The following is an 18,682-nucleotide window of genomic DNA, read 5'->3' as shown; positions in this document are numbered from 1 at the left end:
CTGTCTTCCCTGATTTTGCTCTTGCCCCTTTCAGTGTGTTTGTCATATAGCAGCTAGAGTTCATGTTAATAAAATGTATGTCAGAATGATGTCAGTCCTCTGTTTATGACTCTCCAACAGCTTCCCACCTTACTCAGAGTAAAAGCTCAGACTTTTACACAGTCTACAAGAGCTGAATGATAACGTCCATGGGTAGCTCTCTCATTTCACCTTCCACCAGTCTCTTCTTGCCCACTTGAATACAGCGAGAGTGTCTCCTTCCTGTTCTTTGAATATGACAGACATACCCCTATCCCAGAGCCTTTGCACACCCCGACCCCTCTGTTTGGGCTGTTCTTCTTATATTTTACCCCCTCACTTTATTCAGGTATCTGTTCAAACATCAACTTATCAGAACCTTTCCCTGTCTAAAAAAGTACCTCCCCTTCTTATACTTCTCATGCTCTCTACCCAGCCTTGTGTTCTTTTTTGGTACTTGGAACTAACTGACATATTGTATCTGTATTTATTTTTATTTTCATTACCTGTATTGTCTGCATTTACTTAGTATAGCCTACTAACATATAAGCTCCAAAGCACAGAAAATTAGTCTGTTTTAATCACTGCTCAATCACTAGTGCCTAGATCAGTGTCTGGTTCATGGCAGGCTTTCAGTAACTATTTATAGAATGAATGAGGCACCTATCATGCCTTTGTCAAAAGAGACCTTTTCCAAAAGGAGATTTGCTTCTATTGATTATTTATAGATAGGCCTTGAGAGCTTGGGCACTTTGGAACTCTTAGAAAGGCCTACAGGAAGTTAGTTTTAAAAAAAGTTTCCTCTTGGAACCTCTAAACATTGTCTTTATAATCTGTAGGGGATTTGATGCTAACTTGTCAGAGATATTCCTGAGGCTTATTTGTTCCATTTAATTTTAGGCCGTCAACACAGAATGATAAGTATAATAGTGGAAGGTTACCTTCATGAACTTCTATTGTATTTTCTACTGTTTTGGGGAAACACCCCTTAGACAAACCAGAAATAGACTTCCAGATGAAGAAACAATAGCAAGATCAGGTGACCTGACCAAGGTCACAGATGGTGACAATAAGCCAATTCTTACATCTCTCACTAATACTTCCACTTACCCCGGAAGATTGAATCCCATTTCTTACCAGGTCTTTCCTGCACAAATGACTAGTCTCCTCCACAAAGTAGGTGTAAGGACAGAGCTGACACCCAGAATCACTTCGCTTATGGTAGTGTTGGATTAGTCAGGCTCATGGCTCCTATGTCCCCTATCACCAAGGGATCTGGCAGGGTAGGATTTACCAAGCACTTCTGCAATCCTGCAACAAAACAAAGCTGATCTTGCTGAAGAGGAATGAGAGCGTTCCAACCATATTTATACAGTGTGCTAATCAAATATGCCAAAGGAATATTTGAAGAGCCTTGGTTGGCTCTTCTGTGCCTGGTTGGATCACTATTTGCTTGGCTGAGGGTTCTTCAGAGTCTACAGGTTGAGGCTAGGATGACTGGGACACTTCCCAGACAGGGACGGGCTGATCAGTCATCTGTATATAGAAACATATTCTGGAATTTCTAGAGGTAAATGCTTTCATTACTGGTGAGTTTAAAAGTAGGATGATAGGTTTTCTTCTGGCTGATGAGAATAGATAATATTGTCCTAGCAAACAGTTTCCCAAAGGCATTAAATTGCCTATTAAAATGTCCATTTACCTGCCAAACTGGTATCAGAGCAACCTCCATCAATTACTCCTGCCAGCCTCTTCTCTCAATGCCAGCTCCCCACCTTCCTTATGTTTCCTGCCCTACCAAGCACAGAAGGATCAGGGGAGTCCCTGTGGCCAGTGGGTTCTGTCTTCTCTCATCCTAAAGAATACTTCCATGAAACTCAAACCAATAATGAGTAGGAAAGAGAGGTGGACAGACTTTTTGTTTCAGCATTTGTATATTCATTAACCTCACCCACACCCAATTACTTTTGGCTCTAGGCACATAAAGCCTATATTCATGACTAATGCTTCACATTCTTTATGTTTTGCCTCTCTTAGAGAAGCAAATTCTGCTGGAGCTGCTAGAAAACTCTGCGGTTTATGAATACTCTTTTTCAGAAACACTGTGTGTCTTATAAGGCTGCTTCATGAGTGACTGGATTCCAAGCACCCTCCCAGCTTTCCCCTCTTCAGCAAATGTTAGATGGCTCTTGCAGATAGCAACCGCATCCGCCATTGGGGGTAGATAGGAATGCGAAGAACGGAAACAGTCAGTGGTCCCCATTACAGCAACGATTTAAAATAGCTGGAAAAATAACAACACACAACTGATCCTGTATCTAAGCTAGCTTATTCGCTGGGTCTGTCATTCAGGGGATCCCTGATTCAGCAAATGAGCCCAATTCATTTTACAGAGATCTAATTAATACTCTGACATTACTGAGTCATTTGTAATTCCTAGGATTTGGTCTTAAAAACCCTAATGTCAGTAATCCCACTTGTCCGTGAGATGCTTCTATTCCTAAGAGCTCCACATATCCACAAATGACAGAAAAGAATCTTTAATAAAAGTCTTTTAAAATTACTAAAGCTGTGACTTGATGAGAACAAAGAGACAAGGGTTCAGTTCACACCAGATGCTGTGATTGTACAAAGTCTGAAAAAAGGCAAACACCCAACAGGGCCTCCAGAGAAGATCTGGTTTCCATGAAGTATTCTGGTGTCATGACAAATCCTTAGGATTCTAATGACACAAGGGGATCAGTTCATCTCCCTTAACATCATTTGCAAAGAACACCAAAATACTTGGTTTCAAAAACTTTCAGTTTTCCTTTACATAACAGATCATTCTTCCTTAACATCTGGGTAGCGTTATTTAATCTAACTGGGCAATTAAACAGAACTCTTGCCAGCCCTCTGGCACTACTTTTCTATCAAATATCAGTGTATTCTAGAGACTCATGTGCCAGACCGTGCTGGGAGCCAGGGAAGCTGACACGAGCTCAGTGTTCAAGAAGCTTATGCTCTAAAGGTAAAGGCAGATCCATAAGTAGGCAATTGCAATATGGTGTCTTACAGACTAAGACTGGAGAAAGGCCAGGTGCCAGAAGAACCCAGGAGGGGCACCTGAACCCTTTTCCCCACAGAAAAAGAAAGGAAGAAATAGTTTAGAGCACTAATGTGAAATATAGTGGTCAGTTAGGTTAAATAAGAATTTCTCTATAAGTAGAATGATGGTGGCCAGGGGCCAGGGGTAAGCGAAGTGGGGAGATGTTGGTCAAAATGGGCAACATTCAGTTATAAGATAAATAAGTTCTGGGGATACAATGTATAGCATGATAACTATAGTTACTATACTGTATTAGTATAGTATTATACTACCTATACTGTATTAGGTACTTGAAAATTGCTGAAAAAAAAAAAAAAAGAAAATTGCTGAGATCTTAAATGCTCTCCACACACACACACACACACACACACATACTGGTAATTATGTAATGTGATGGATGTGTCAACTAGCCTTATTGTGGTAATTATTTTGCACTATATACGTGAATCAAATCATCATATTGCATAACCTACACTTACACAATGTCATATGCTGATTATATCTCAATAAAGCTAGAGGGGAAAAAGAAGAATCTGGTGCATAAAAAGTACCCCTAGAAAACAAAATCAGCACTACTATGAACTTGCTTTGCAATTCCTGTATGAGGGACACTGTGGAATCACAATTTGAGCCAATGACATAAATAATCAGACCTGACTGACTTTGCAGGTCTGGTGTTATTTTTTGTTATTCATTTAATGGCAGCTGGGTCTTAATCGAACTGGAGGCACTGAATTATAAAAGAAAATCTGAATTTGGACAATTTTAATACTCTTAAACTGGGAAAGGGAGACGGAGAAAATAAGTGTAGTGACTGTAATTCAAAATGACACCAGTTCCAGATAAACAGGAGATATCTGATTCCAGACAAAGTTGTTTACCGTGTTGCCAGACTACCTATGCACTCAGATGGAATTATCTGACCAAATGGAACTGCTAATGGTCAGGGGAGATAAAAAATGAGAAGGCCAGCACAGCCCAGGAATGAAGAAAGCCTTTTCCAATTAATAGCCCAAGGAAAGGAACCAGTTGAAGTGTGTTTGGCAACTTGCCTCAATTTAGACAGTCCCATCTGCTTCCAACAACTGCCTTTTCCTCATTGTTGAAGAGCTCAGGAAAGGTCTCCATGCATTCCAATTACTATTGATCAGTCCATAACTAAAAAGTTGTTTAACATGAATGAGTCTGAAAATAGAGAAATGCAAATATCTGGTACCTATATCTAAGTATTTTCTCAAAAAGATGATTACCTTTTGGTGACTTTAATTCCTCGACTATAAGTGTTAGTCTATATTTGATTGACTTAACAAAAAGTTGGCTAGAATCACAAACTAATAATCGAGTACAGCACAGGGAATGTAGTCAATGATATTATAGTAGCATGATGTGGTGACAGATGGGAGTTCTGTTTATGGTGTAACACAGCATAGTATATAGACTTGTTCCATCACTATGTTGTACACCTGAAACTGTGGCATTGTGTGTCAGCAAGACCCAAATTAAGGAAAAATAGAAGTCTGTGACAGAGGACAGCATTGGAAACACTATTCTGTGTTAGTGGTGATTTTGGGTCTGTCGTGGGGTGCTGAGACATCAAACTTGACCCTACATTTCTCCCCACCGTACCCCTCTGTGCCTGAAAAAGTTAGTCCAGAGCTCATTCTTGAATCAGACATAAAACTTCTGCCTTGCCCCTTACCTATGAATCTACTTTTGCCTTGAATTTCTATGACTTGTTTAGGAGGAAAGAGAGCTTATTTTTCAAAGGCATAAAGTCCACTATTTTTGCTTTGCTCTTCATGACTTTTCTCTAAATAAATTTAGATGTGCCTTAGTGAAGCCTGGAGGCAGAAGCAAACATAATGTCAAGCTGATGATTTCAGAAGACTTGCAAGACAGCAAAATAACTCAGTGTAACTTATGGCTAACAGCAGATCTGAGGGTTCACATCTTAAAAAAGAAAGGGGGCACTTCTTTAAAAAATGGACACTTTACATTCTCAATGTCCTCAAATCTGTTCTTCTCAAACTCTTATTTAGCTTAAAAAACAAAACAAAAAGAAAACTGACTACTTCCTTGGAGCTTTCTCTTTTTTGGCCCCACTCCATCCTCACCTCTCCAAGTATATTTAAGTCTTCAAAGTCAAGTCCTAGTCCTGTACAAGAATTGGAGCACTAGATCCCAAAGAAGAGATTGTCCTCTGACTTCCACAGAAACAGATTCTGAGCGCTTCTTGTCTTCTGCACATTTTAATTACTCTTGCTCACAATGGTTCTGCCATTGGTTGGGAGGAAGGAGACACAGAGTCTGTCCAGTTCTAAAGTCATGCTACCTGGTCTTATTTAGTTGGATCTGCTACCATACACTACCTGGTCAAGTTACTTAAATACTTGGCCTCAGTTTTGTCACCTGTAAAGTGGGAGTATTATAGTACCTAGATCTTAATGCTAGAAGAGTACCCCATTCATAGGACATGCTTAGTGCATGAATATAGTACATACATAGGACATAGTATGTGGTTGCTACAATTATTAGATATTGCACACCAAAGAAGAGATTATGCACAGGGTTATCAGAAGTAGATAAGAGCATTACATATTTTGAAAGATAAACAGGACCAGTGTTTACCTTAATTATGTATACTTTTGGCAGATCCTTATTTGGAGAAATATGATACTCAGAACTCCAAAGCCTGTGTCTTCTTGGGGGTTGCCTAACAATTAAAGATGACTCTCAACTATCGACTTTTTCTAGGATAGCAGCTGGGGCCATCGGGTGTTTCTACCTCAAGGCTCCTACGGTGAACGCAGAACAGAACTCTGTTCTGGCATTTTCTTGCCTCTTTCCTCTCTCCCTTCTCTCCTCTGGTTTGTAATACTTTCAAATAGCGAAGTCCCTCTGTGAGGTAATGCTGTGAGCCTGATCTCCCCAAATGTCTTACATTTCGAAATTACCTCTCCCTGTGCCATTCTTCTTCATCTATTAACGAATCTCAACTAAAATGTATTAATAACCACGAGGATGACCACTAATGTCACCTAAAAGTACTGAGTGGTAACTGATATTTAAATAGTACTTTGTAACTTTATAGAGGTCAGCCATGTGAATTATATCATTTTGCCTTCATAGCTGTTCTGTGATAGCAAAGAAGATGCTAGCATTCGGATTTTCAGATTAGGAAACAGGCTCAAATGAATGAACTGGCTTGCTCTAGTCCACAGATAACTAACTCTACATAAGGAACTCACAGTTTCTGATTTGGTCTGTAAAGCCCGTCGAAATGGAAAGCTAGTAGGTAATTATTTAGATAAAGCTAATAAGGTAACTCATACTAAGATGTGAATGACCAATAGCTTAAACCTGTGAAAAGACATATGCTTTTAAAAAGAGAAACCTGAAAGGCTAATAAATTTATAATTATAGGATAAAAGTGGGAGTGGGACTTTAAGTATCTTTGGGCAGAGAATCTTTTTTATTTTTGTTGCCCATTCTTGCTGGACCTCTGTACACTGAAGGATCTCAGAGTATTTGCTAAAGCTGAGAGGAGAGAGTAAACCTATGCCCCTCAGGAATCTGTGGGCCTTTCCAGTCATAAGCAAGAGCTTACATTCCACTTTTGCCTTAAATTCATATCCACTTTGGATTCTATTCCATGTTTGCTTTACTATAAAACAATTTTTAAATAAAATTAAGTGAAACTTTTACCATATTAATCTTGGTCGGGGGTTGCATTCTCCCAGCTTAAGGAGGCACTATGAACTCCATTTGGAGTCCCACAAACACGTGTCTTTTTACTTAAATCTAAATCACACACACACACACACACACACACAAGCCGAGACATCTACTAGTACAGAGTAGAAAAATGCAAATGTGTTTACATACGTATTTGTATATGTATGGGGAAAACTCAAAGTAACCATTTGATTTCACAGCTTCAAAAAATGTTGTGCATCACTAAGCCACCCGTCTCTTTACTTCTACAGTTCAGATTTTCTCCAGGCTTGGTGACCCCTATGTAATTTTTTTTTAAGGTTTTATTTATGTATTCGACAGAGAGAGAGAGACAGGGAGAGAGGGAACACAAGCAGGGGGAGTGGGAAAGGGAGAAGCAGGCTTCCCACTGAGCTGGGAGTCAGAGGGAAGACTCGGATCATGACCTGAGCAAAAGGCAGCAGCCCAACCACTGAGCCACCCTGGCGCCCCAACCACTATGTAATTCTCACTTAAGTCCCAAGAACAACAGGGAACTCTCGCAGAACTGCTCTGCCCGGCCCTGGGCGCCATCTTGATGGCTTCCGCCGGAAATGCGACACACGCTGTGGCCCAAACCCAAGGTTTCCTACTTAATGCCTGTTATTTTCTCTCCTCGGTTGTTATTTTTAAATAAGGGTATTTTGTGAAAAAGAAAACCAACCCATACCTGGAAACGCATAAAGAAAGTTATTTGGCAGAAAGAACTGCGCTGCTAATAAGACGTGTGTCAGGCTGTTCAAGGCTGAGCTCCTGGGGCCCGTCTGAGTAACTCTTGCGGGTAGTACCTACATGGCCACAGGCACAGCACTTCTCCTCCACCCCCGTGGCAGCCTTGGAAATTAGCAGTGGTAGTCTTTGACTGGGCTCCATTGAGCCGTCCCACCCGCGGCTGCTCAGGAAGCACATACCAGCAAGCAGAATGAAAGGGGCCTTTATAAACAGGAGTCGGTTATTTCTTAAACAGACTCCCACATAAAGACTTTTTTGTTTCTTACTCTTTAGGAAAAACTGAGCTTCTTCTGAGCGGTCTTTGGAGAGGGAGGAGAAACTGAAGATGGGGAGGAGGCTCAATGGGGGATGCAGCTCAGCCAGGGACAAAGGAGGGGTAGGGCCAAGTGTCAGACTTCGGAGGTAAAACCTGCAGTGTCTCTGGCTGACAGGGAGTGGGGTCAGGGCTAAGGGGCACTGGCTGGTCCCAGCCACTTGGGGTCTTCTCCCTCCCGGAAAGGGAGCTACCCACACGCAGAACATTTAGGAGAGATCCCAGTGCATTGCCCTCCAGAAAAATGCCAGGGAATGAATTTTGTTGGTTTTTTTGTTGTTGTTGCTTTGTTTTGTCATGTTTTGTTTTGTTTTCTGAGTAGACTCCACTTCTTGTCTTTTTCTTCTCCTTTTCTTTTTATCTAAAAAAGCTACATCTTATATTTCACAAGTTCAAAAGCAATTTCCTTCCCATCATACTATCCTAATTTCTCTCTCTTTTGCTAAAAAAACATAATCTCCTAAACTATTTCAGACATCCCCAAATCTGAGGCGTGTGTAGGAAAAGGATTGAGTTTTATAATTTGGCATGTTTGTCACATGATCATACACATGTGCACACACATACACAGAAGAAATGGGATATATAGTAAAGTCTCCTTCATTTATTATTTGTTAATTAAATACTTAATAAGAATTTATCGTAATGTAACTGGATCTAGTTCCAGTGGTACCTCTACAGGAAATTCTAAGGAAACAGTACAAAGAAAAAAATGACAGGATTTCAGAGATCTGTATGCATTTAGAAGTGAAGAGAAAAAGATGATATTTATTGCAATTCTGTATTAGCTTTGTTAAGAGAATATCTATGTGGAAGTCAGCTACAGTTAATACTTATATTTTTCTAATACATTTTTTCATGATTTTGAAAACCCTTCCCAGGTTTAATTTACACGGTCTCATTATGTTGCTTAAAAAGAACAACTCATTGCCTTAAGAGAATCCATTATCTAAGTACCTCTGGTAATGGCATTTATCTCTGTGGTCTTGTCCCAGCTGCAGGTGTGACAGCATTATGAAATTAGCACTAGTTTAATATCCTGTACACACCTCATACCCAGAGGCATAAATTATCTGCCTGTGTCCTAAGGAAGAAGACAGAACCTGTAGATATCAAATAAAGCATTACATGGCTTATGGTTCCTCTTCAAGCAATAAAAAATTGGCCCTTTAGGAACATGCTTGAAACAAAGGGAGGAGTGGTAGAAACTGTGGAAATGTAAGTCTTGGTTTCCATACACTATTCTGTTTACAAGTTTGCTCCAGTGTCCTAAACATTCTGCCTCTGCTGGCATCCTTGAAGGAGGTAACCTCCTTTCAGTAATAGTAGTAACACCATTATACTAGTAACAATAGCAACACTAGTAATAATAGTAACACTTCTTAAGAACTTGCCAGAGGCAGACATGTTCTAAGTACTTTACTTTAAATTGATTCACTCAATTCTCACAACATTATACGGTGGGTACTAATATTCTCCCCCATCTTACATTTTTGGAAATGGATGCACAGAGAGGTTGAGAACCTCTGTCCTCTTCTCTTCTGTTCTCTCCTCTCCATCCCCAGAAGATTTCAGGTCTTCCTAAGGAGCCCAGTAGCCCAGTAGCTTTTTACTATTCTACATTGCCTCCTGTGTTTCCATGGTCCCAACAATTTCAATTGTTAGGTCTGTATAAATTCATGATGCCTTGGCATAGAAAGGTCTATATTGGTGGTAACATGGTTAAAACTCATGTTTGGAGCATTCCTGTCATCTTCCATTGTTTACAAAGCATGAATGGGAAGGAGGGGCAAAGAACCATTCAAAGGATACTATTCTACTAGCTCAAATCTCTGATGCTCACTTGGACCTTTTCATGTATACACTGTATCCAAACTAAATCTTCCCTACTGTATTTCATGGTACTTCACTCCCATCCTTCTACTTCTAGAGCATGTGTATGTACGTGTGTATGTGTATATGCATACATAGTTGTGTGTATGTTTACTTCTTGTCTCCTCACATAGATTATAAGCTCCATGAGGACAGGGGCCATATCTGTTCTATTTGCTTACAAATACCCAGAACCTGGTATCTAGTAGGTCCTCAGTTAATATGTGTTCAATGAGCTTATCCCTTAGACTCAGTAATACAGTAATGAAAGATGATCTTAGGCTGTGTCACATTTTGCCTAAAAATGTCTATTCCTCAGTGCTCATTACCGCCCCCCCCATCACTGGACCACATCCATTCCTAGGGCAGAACATGCTCAAACAGACAAAGTCACAGTCAGCAGCAAACTAGTTGACTTGTAAATCTACCTTTTATTCAGGGCCCAGGAACCCCCTCGGTGGGGCTGGCTATATTGTTAAACCTCAGTCATCAAACTAATAGACAGGAAGACCAATCAAAAATGTCCTAAATAATGGACTATCTTGGGGTAAACATATTACTTTTTTTTTTTTAAAGACTTTATTTATTCGAGAGAGAATGAGTGAGAGAGAGCATGAGAGAGGAGAAGGTCAGAGGGAGTAGCAGACTCCTCAAGGAGCTGGGAGCCCGATGTGGGACTCGATCCTGGAAATCCGGGATCATGACCTGAGCCAAAGGCAGTCACTCAACCAACTGAGCCACGTAGGTGCCCCTAAACGTATTACTTTTAAGTTCTGAGGTGAATCCCAAAGTATGTGATCAGAACATACTATACGATATTTCATTAGTGACTTGCTTGAAAGACTAGAAAAAACAATCTGTGTTTGGCATGTTCACTATTTATATGTAGAGAGCCATCTCCAAAGACATCAAAGATGTCCAAAACCAAATCGTTCTTTTAACAGTTTAAGCACTATGGTTACAATCTTGTTTATAAATTACTGCATTTTAATCACATGCCTTATTATCCACAAAGAAAAGTTTTGTTGAGTACAATGTCAATCCAGTCACTATCAGAAAAGAAACCAACTGTGAATTAATAGGATTTAAATTAACCAAGCTTTTACGCTAGCTGAATTATAAAGTTTTCTAAATTCTATTTCCTCAATGGTAATGTACAAGAATATCTTCTAAAACACAACAACACTAGACTTTAATTCTTTCACAGGAAAACAGATTCCAGTCACAGTGTTAATTTTGTGTTAAGTAACCAATTCTACTCCACAGCCAGCTTCAAGTAAAAGCTGTCTTATTTTTGTGCTATATACGTTAGTGTATTTACTTGTTTACTTAGCGTTTTGGAGAAGAGTCTGCAAAACACAAGGTAAATAAGCACTTTCCCAGGGACTATGCCAGAGATGAAAAACTGCTCTTTTATTTTTAGAAAAGAGTTGGGATAAATAGACAGTTTTTAAATTTGAGTTCAACCCTAGCCTCGTCTTATAAAGATGAAACTACAAGATCTGCTCTTTCCTTGAAATGAAGGAGATAGAAGTCAACTTCATTGTTTTAAGTGCTCTTCTTGGGGACTTCCATCTATGTAAGAACAACTAAGAAGCAGAAGTCAACTTCATTGTTTTAAGTGCTCTTCTTGGGGACTTCCATCTATGTAAGAACAACTAAGAAGCAGCGTGAGTAGAAAGGTGCTCTGTGCGGGGAGAGACAGCCCCACTCTTTAGCAACATGCATGATTCCATCTTGGCGATGTGGCCAAATCTTATTAGGGCACAACCTCGGCAGGTGTCTTTGACACTGTTAAATAAAAGTGGTTTAGAGGGGCGCCTGGATGGCTCTGTGGGTTAAAGCCTCCTGGGATCAAGCCCACATCAGGGCTCTCTGCTCAGTGGGGAGCCTGCCTCCCTTTCTCTCTGCCTGCCTCTCTGCCTACTTGTGATATCTGTCTGTCGAATAAATAAATAAAATCTTTTTTAAAAAGTGGTTTATGGATCACTTCTATGCCACTGAATCCCACTGCTTTTCCCCTGTCATTCTGGCTCTTTATTCTGTCACTCTGGTCCCTTTCCCTTTTTTGGGGAGGGAGGTGTTGCTTGTGTGTTAGTTTGAAAAATAATACAGTATTTCTGATGTTTGGTAAGAAAATGATTTAAAAAATACAGATTTGCTTTTATGGTCAAAGGAACCATGGCAAAATAGCTCAATGGTATGGTTCAAAAAAATAAATAAAAAGCCTGATTTTTACTTTCAAGGAACAAAAATCTCCCTTGATTAATACTAAATACCTTGAATCGGAGGAAAGTCAGTGTGTGCAGGATTTATACCATTTTCTGGATGTTAAGTAGTAAAAAAGACATGGTTCTAATACACCTGGCACTGAGCTAATGTTCTGGTTCTAAGTCTCTAGACCATGTTGCATCTTATAGGAAGATTCCAGAGGAGACTGCAGGACGAAGGAAACCAGTCATGTCATTGCTGTCTGACAAACGGGTTGCAATTTTCCTCTGCTTTCCTCCTGGGGCTGCACAACAGCATCTATGGAAAAATTGCTCCTTCTCCATCCCTCTTGCCAGCAGCGGCTGAGTCTCACTGGAAAGTGTGTGACTGGGTATTTTTGACTTGAGAGCATTTGGGGACTTCTTCTACTCTGATGGAAGAAATTTCAAAATGGAGACATCATTTTGAAGGGGGTGGGGGAGGAGATGGAGATGGGCTTCCATGCCAAAGGACCACCAAAGGTTTAGGTCAAGTCCATTAGGCAGGTCTTTCCTAGCCACCACCTCCTCGCCTTTCTAGCAACAGACAGCCGTGTTTTCAGCAGGCTCTGCTGACATGGTGCCCAAGCCAGCCCTGAACAAGCCTGGCACTATATACACAATCAGATCTTCAGCAGTGGGTGCGGTTTGAGCCCTACAGCAGAGCCAGAGAACTGAAGAACACCTAGGCACCCAGGTCATGTTTCCTACATTCTGCCCATTTGGCTGGGCCTTCTGCCAGACCTTCCTCCTTGAATCTTAATAAACACTATTAAATGGGAGGCAGGGTTGCAGCTGGCAGATAACCCTGGAACCTTACACTATTCTCTGACATCCTCTGTCCAGCACACTGCACAGCTGGGATAGCTACACCAACCTGGGTGTGGTCCGAAGTGGCCCCATACTGCCCCTCACCACACTGCAAGCAGCTAGGCCTCCCGGGCCCCACTCTTCTGCTCCTGGCTTGCTCCCCTCTCATTAGCCATGGACGAAGATGCACTAGCCACAAATCCAGATCTCCCAGGACAGTGTGCTTAATGTGATTAATTTCCGTTTCTTTTTTTTTTTTTTTTTTTTTTTTTTCAGAATTATTTTGGTGGTGAAATGTTAACACTTTAAATTGTTAAAACATAGGCATCCCAGTGACTGAAATATGAAATAACAACCCAGAATTTGCACACTGGCTTCCCACAAGGTCCTTGTGGGAAGCCAGTGTGCAAATTTTCCCACCATGTTCTGCCAGCCAGCAGTACACTATTCTCAACTACTCCATGTATCTCCAGGGGGCAAATAATGGATATGTTCCAGCACCCACTCAATTTCTGTGTTTTCTTCTGGCTAAAATAATAATAGATCTAAAACATAACTTTCCATCTAAAATTAGCCCTTGGTTAGACACTATCAGCTACCACTCAACACAAGGAAATTTCCTACAGAAGTAAAATGATTATGTAGATAGAATGATGCCTAATTTCAGCCACTAAGTCAATCATTCTTTATATACATCTGATGCCTCTTCTATGTAGGATGTTGTACAACAGGGGATAAAGAAATAAACCGAAAGAGGTTCCTATTCTTCAGGAATATATTTTTGAGGTAGACTTTTATATTCTTTTAGAGTCCCACTGTATCCTTTGTATTTCTAATGCCTCCCTCTCTAAAAATGACAGTAATTATAGGTTTACCTTACAACAAATATTTTTGCAACTTTTACCTCCTGTCAGACATCCAGGAGAACAGAAAAGCCTGGATATGGTATCTTTCTTGTGTTTCTTCCTGAGAAAAGACTGTAGCAACTATTTCCAAAGTTCTCAGCACATACCCTTACTTCACATGGGTAGGCAAAAAGGACTACTTCATGCTAAGTATGTGCTTTTTTTCAAAGAACTAATTTAAGGCAGTGCCACTTTTTTTTTTTTTTTCCAAAGAGCATTTTGTTACAAAACATTTCAGAAAAAACATCCATTCTGTGTTGCAGAGACAATCTTTTAAGGATCTAAAATGTATATAGGAAGGGTTTTGCTTTGTTTTGTTTTTCAAGAAAAGTCACATTAGCTGTGATTAGAGGGGAAGGCGTCAGTGAGCACTATGTGAAAGGTAGTGTGAGGAGACTCCATACTGATAAGTCGACTGCAGAAGAGAACTGGTAGCTTCTAATAGGATATATTTATATATCCATTTTCCCTCTCATTTTCCATTTATTCCAAGTTTAATCTGTTTTCCTGCTGCCTCTCTAAATCCGTCCTATATCTTGAGAGCAGCTTAGGTATCTTTGCTGCATTCGTTCCTGCTCTTTATTCTGTTCATTTTATTTGAGGCAATAACAGTTTATAAGGAACAAATCTCATTATAAGTCAGTCATAATTATTACACTCAAATGTGTCCTTTTCCCTTAGAACAGAACAGAGGCCCAATACGACTAAATATAAATTTCTCAACCCCAAATTGCATTTTTATCCATGAGTTTTACAAGGCTTTTACAAGGCTCTTTTCCTTTAAGGACAATGTCCTTATTCTAAGAAAAGAACAAAAGATGAAAGGGAGCATAGGGGAACAGATAATTAAACTGATTAATATACTTGAGCTCTAAACATGGCTAAAGTTTCTTATTAGCTGAGGCAAAATGGCGACCACTTTGGGTTACATAGTTTTCCGGCAGGGTAAAGGCAAAGCAAAGTTTTAAGTAGAAAGAAATGCCCCTGAAATCAAAGGCAAGGAAGAAGTCAGGAAGTGACAGGCTCTTTGGCCCTTCCTGATGGCAGCGCGCACGGCAATAAGGCATCACACCAGGTCATGCGTATCTTTTGTCCATGTCCCTTGTTTTATCATGAGATCCCAACCACATTATCTTCAAGTTTCTTCCAAAGCTAAGAATCTGTGAGTGATTCTGACCAATATTAAATACCAGTTCAAACCCATACTACACTTAAAACACACACACACACACACACACACACACACACACAAAACACTTCAAACGAAATTTGATCAAGCTAACTGGCCCAGGGGAACCTGTCCAACAAGTTTTGCCAACTGAAGTCTCTGTTACTGGACCCACCACATCAGGGCTGCACAGGAGCTCCCTTAGACTGCCTTAATTAGGTATTTCACTTACAAATGAATTAATTAATTAGTGATAAGCTCCTGAAGCACATTACTCATGTGGTCTAGTTAAAGCTTTAAATAGCTAAAGATTGCTGACATCTCCTTACAATTGGGTAATTTACAAAGGAGCTTAGCATACAAGATGATTTATCAAACCTTTCCCCCCAAAACCATTCGTGTTTTTCCTAACTCCTCCTCTACCCTGGGTACCCTGAGCAGGGAGAATCCTTCAGAAAGATTCAGGAAGAAAGGATTAAAGCAGGAACTATAGCTAATGTGGTCAGCTCTGCTTCACCAGGATTTCTGTGGACTTAATGAGGTTGCCCAAGATGGCGGTCTTCTTCCATTTTACCTTGGGTCTTGATGTCCATTTTATGTTGCCTAATGAGCCCTGTGCAATGGCACTGCCATGTATGGCAGCCTGTCCCTGGAATAAAAGTGGTGACAGACCTACACAAGAGCCAAGAAAAAGACTACAAAATGTTTAAGTATCTCCTGCAAAAGTAAATAAAAAAGCAAGCAAGCAAGCAAAGACCCAGTGACTCCCAATATTAAGTACCCCAGTGGAAATTCCTATCCAAACCCAGATCCAATAGGCCTATTAATATGGTAAACTGAGTAAAAAACTTAAATTAGGCCAGAAAGAATTTTGTATATCCTTTATAAAACTTATTCATACAAATAAAAAAAATCATTTGGTTATTTGTGGACATAATGTGGGCCTGGAGATGAAAATATGTTTGTCAAGAAACTAAATGAATTATTGGCTTGGATCTTTCCTGAGGAAGCCACTGGGAAGATTCCCATTGAAAATCTTATGAAAGAGAAATGTCTGAGCAATTAAATCAAAAACAGTGGTAAATACACACAACATTCTTGACCAGACTGACTGACTACATGCATCTAGATAAATTACCAGACCAGGATGGTACTCAAAGAGTTTTTTTTAAAAAAAAAAAAAAAAAAAAAAAAAAAAAGCAAAGGCGAAATTGTGGAAGTACTGCCTAAAGCACTGGTAAATCAGTAAATGTGCAAAACTCTTCAAAATTAGGCAAATTATTAAGGTGGTCAAAATTCATAAATCAGGAGTATGAATAAAGCCATCAAAGGTTTTTTTCATTATTTCCTTTTAAGATACAGGACACACTCTCTGGAAATTTCTAATTTTATTTTCCAGATTAAGGGAGTATATTTCCATTTGATGCCACAGTTAATAGTGGATAATATAGAAAACAAGTTATTTAGAGACACTACATATATAACATTTATTTTTTATTATAATAATGACTTTTTCTGGATTATAAAATAACCTGTCACTTGAAAAAAGTCTATAAAATTCAGAGAGGTAATAGAGAAAATATAAAAGTCATTTGTAATCCTACTATCTAAAGATTAATTTTTAGTGATATTCTTTCCATTATTCATAATATATATACAGAATGAAATTACATATATCAAAAAATTTTTCCGGACACATGTGCAACATTTGTGTTGTTATCGTTGAATTAGTTTCAAGGGAACATATGGAGCACCTTGAGCTATTAGACTTATGAAAGCAATTTAAAGGTTGAAAGCTTCACTCCCACAGTAACTTTGAGTTTTATGACAGTATGAACAGCCAGGACACTTATTTCTTTATCTTTATCTTTATCAGGAGCACCCTTTTTCCATTCGTTACTCCCCCTACAACTTCTCCATGTCTCTGCTGCTCCCCTTGGTACTATGCATGATGGCCTGGAGGAAAATAACACTAATCCTGTAATGCCCTCCCACAGAGCAAAGATCCCATCAGGAGCAATTGTATTATTATTATTATTTTTACTTCTTCCCCAAAACCTATCTTAATGCTTTTATTTTTTCCCCAATTTATTTTCTTAAATTGCAAAGGCACAGAAACGTTAAAACAATGAATGCCCATACACCATCGGCACAGATGTGCCCTCATCACTTCTGCTTCCTGTCTCCCTCCCCACCATTATAAACGAGGTAGCAGACATGGTTAGACTCCATCCCTCTGAAAGCAGAACTATGGATTACAGGTTCAGATAACCCCCAGCAGAAGTTAGTGAACTTCAGCAGTTTTATCTAAATACGTATTTTAGCTTTTCCTAGGCCATTTCCCACCTCAAGGAAATAAAACAAACCAGGCCAGGTAACGGAAATGTGGATTGCAGTGTTTGAAACATGGATTACATCTTGTCTGGGGTGAGGTATTGGTAAAGGACTGTCCACATGATGTTGTTTCCCAGGGTGGGGACTTTGGCCCCATATTAGAATCACTGACATATTAGAAGAAAGAATCAAGGCTGGTAACCCTGCAGGGAGTAAGTCTCCTCCAGAATGTCAGATCTGGTCAATCGTCCAATTCTGTTTTGAGAATTTCACCTGGGGACTTCTGGTTTGTTGGAAGAAGCCAGGCAGTAATGAAAGTGGACAGGACTCAACCCACAAGAGGGGGATCTGCCCTGGCCATGGTGGCATATGGTACCCCTGGATAGACCCCTGGCCGGCCTTCACTAACCAGGGCAGCTGTAGAAACAGCGGTAAGTCTCTCTCTCTCTCTCTCTCTCTCTGGTCTAAGTGGGGTCAAGAGGTTTCAGTATGGTATTTAAGCTATACTTGGTATTTAGCCTGAGACACTGGAATTAAGGGATGTGGGAGTGGGAGGTGAAGGGGTAGCGGGGAGGGGGGGGCAGGTGGAGGGTGGAGAGGCTTACAGTCAGGTCCAAGGTCCAAAGGAATCTGAGTGTTCTCATCTCGCATTTCTGGCAATATTCTACTGTATTTCTCCCATGCTTTCTTCCCTCCCTAAGAATAACGACAGCTGACACATATATAAGGCTGAGAAGCGCTGTGGCAGCCTTGCTAGGACTTGGAGCCCAACCGTCCAAGTTTGGGTCTCAGTTCTGCCATCTCCCAGCCAGTCGATCTTGGGCATCTGGAAAGTGGGGATGATGAGAATAGTCATGCATACCTCCTGGGATCTTGGAAGAATTAAATATGTTAATATATTCAAGGCACTTAGAACAGTGCCAGGCACTGTTAACTGTATTTTGTTTTATTTTAAGATTTTATTTATTTATTTGAGTGAGAGAGAGAGAGAGAGCATGAGAGGGGGCAGGGTCAGAGGGAGAAGCAGACTCCCTGCTGGGCAGGGAGCCTGATATGGGACTCAATCCCGGGACTCCAGCCTCCTGAGCTGAAGGCAGTTGCTTAACCACCTAGTCGACCCTGTTAGCTCTATTTTAAATCTACTAAATAATCATGTTAAACAGAGGCCTTTCCATGCCTCAACTCTTAATCCTCACAAAAACCCCACGTGAGGAGGCTACCATTATTCCCAAGAAAATGAAACTCAGTTAAGTTCATTAAATCAATAAGGTTTCCCAGATAGTAAGTGGGGGGGTGCTAGGATTTGAGTTCAGATGGTACATCTCCAAGGCCACCTGCTTGGCTTGATCAGGACACAGGAACACCAAGCTGTGCCCAGGGGCTATCTCATTCCCACAGAGCTGGATGAGAATTCCTTCCCTGCTCCAAAGCAGAACTCAT

The 18,682-nt window shown here is 40.2% G+C and overlaps 1 protein-coding gene across 4 annotated transcripts in view; it reads right to left on the bottom strand.

Annotated features, from left to right (window-relative positions):
• Positions 1 to 18,682, bottom strand: part of LOC111159618 (G protein subunit gamma 2) — a 113,118-nt gene that overhangs the window by 42,172 nt on the left and 52,264 nt on the right. The window contains exon 1 of one of the 4 annotated variants that reach the window (XM_022522166.1): positions 1,156 to 1,176. The exons of 2 other annotated variants lie outside the window; for them this stretch is intronic. The gene's annotated coding sequence lies outside the window, so the exon portion shown is untranslated. Of the gene's footprint in view, positions 1 to 1,155; positions 1,177 to 18,682 lie in introns of those variants that run through there. One more of the 4 variants, XM_022522197.1, reaches the window with a different exon arrangement.

The sequence above is a fragment of the Enhydra lutris genome, unplaced genomic scaffold (assembly GCF_002288905.1).
Source record: "Enhydra lutris kenyoni isolate GAN:26980312 unplaced genomic scaffold, ASM228890v2 scaffoldscaffold4, whole genome shotgun sequence".
Taxonomy (NCBI): domain Eukaryota; kingdom Metazoa; phylum Chordata; class Mammalia; order Carnivora; family Mustelidae; genus Enhydra; species Enhydra lutris.
Note: the sequence above shows the minus strand (reverse complement) of the source record. Positions and strands in the feature narration are given on the sequence as shown.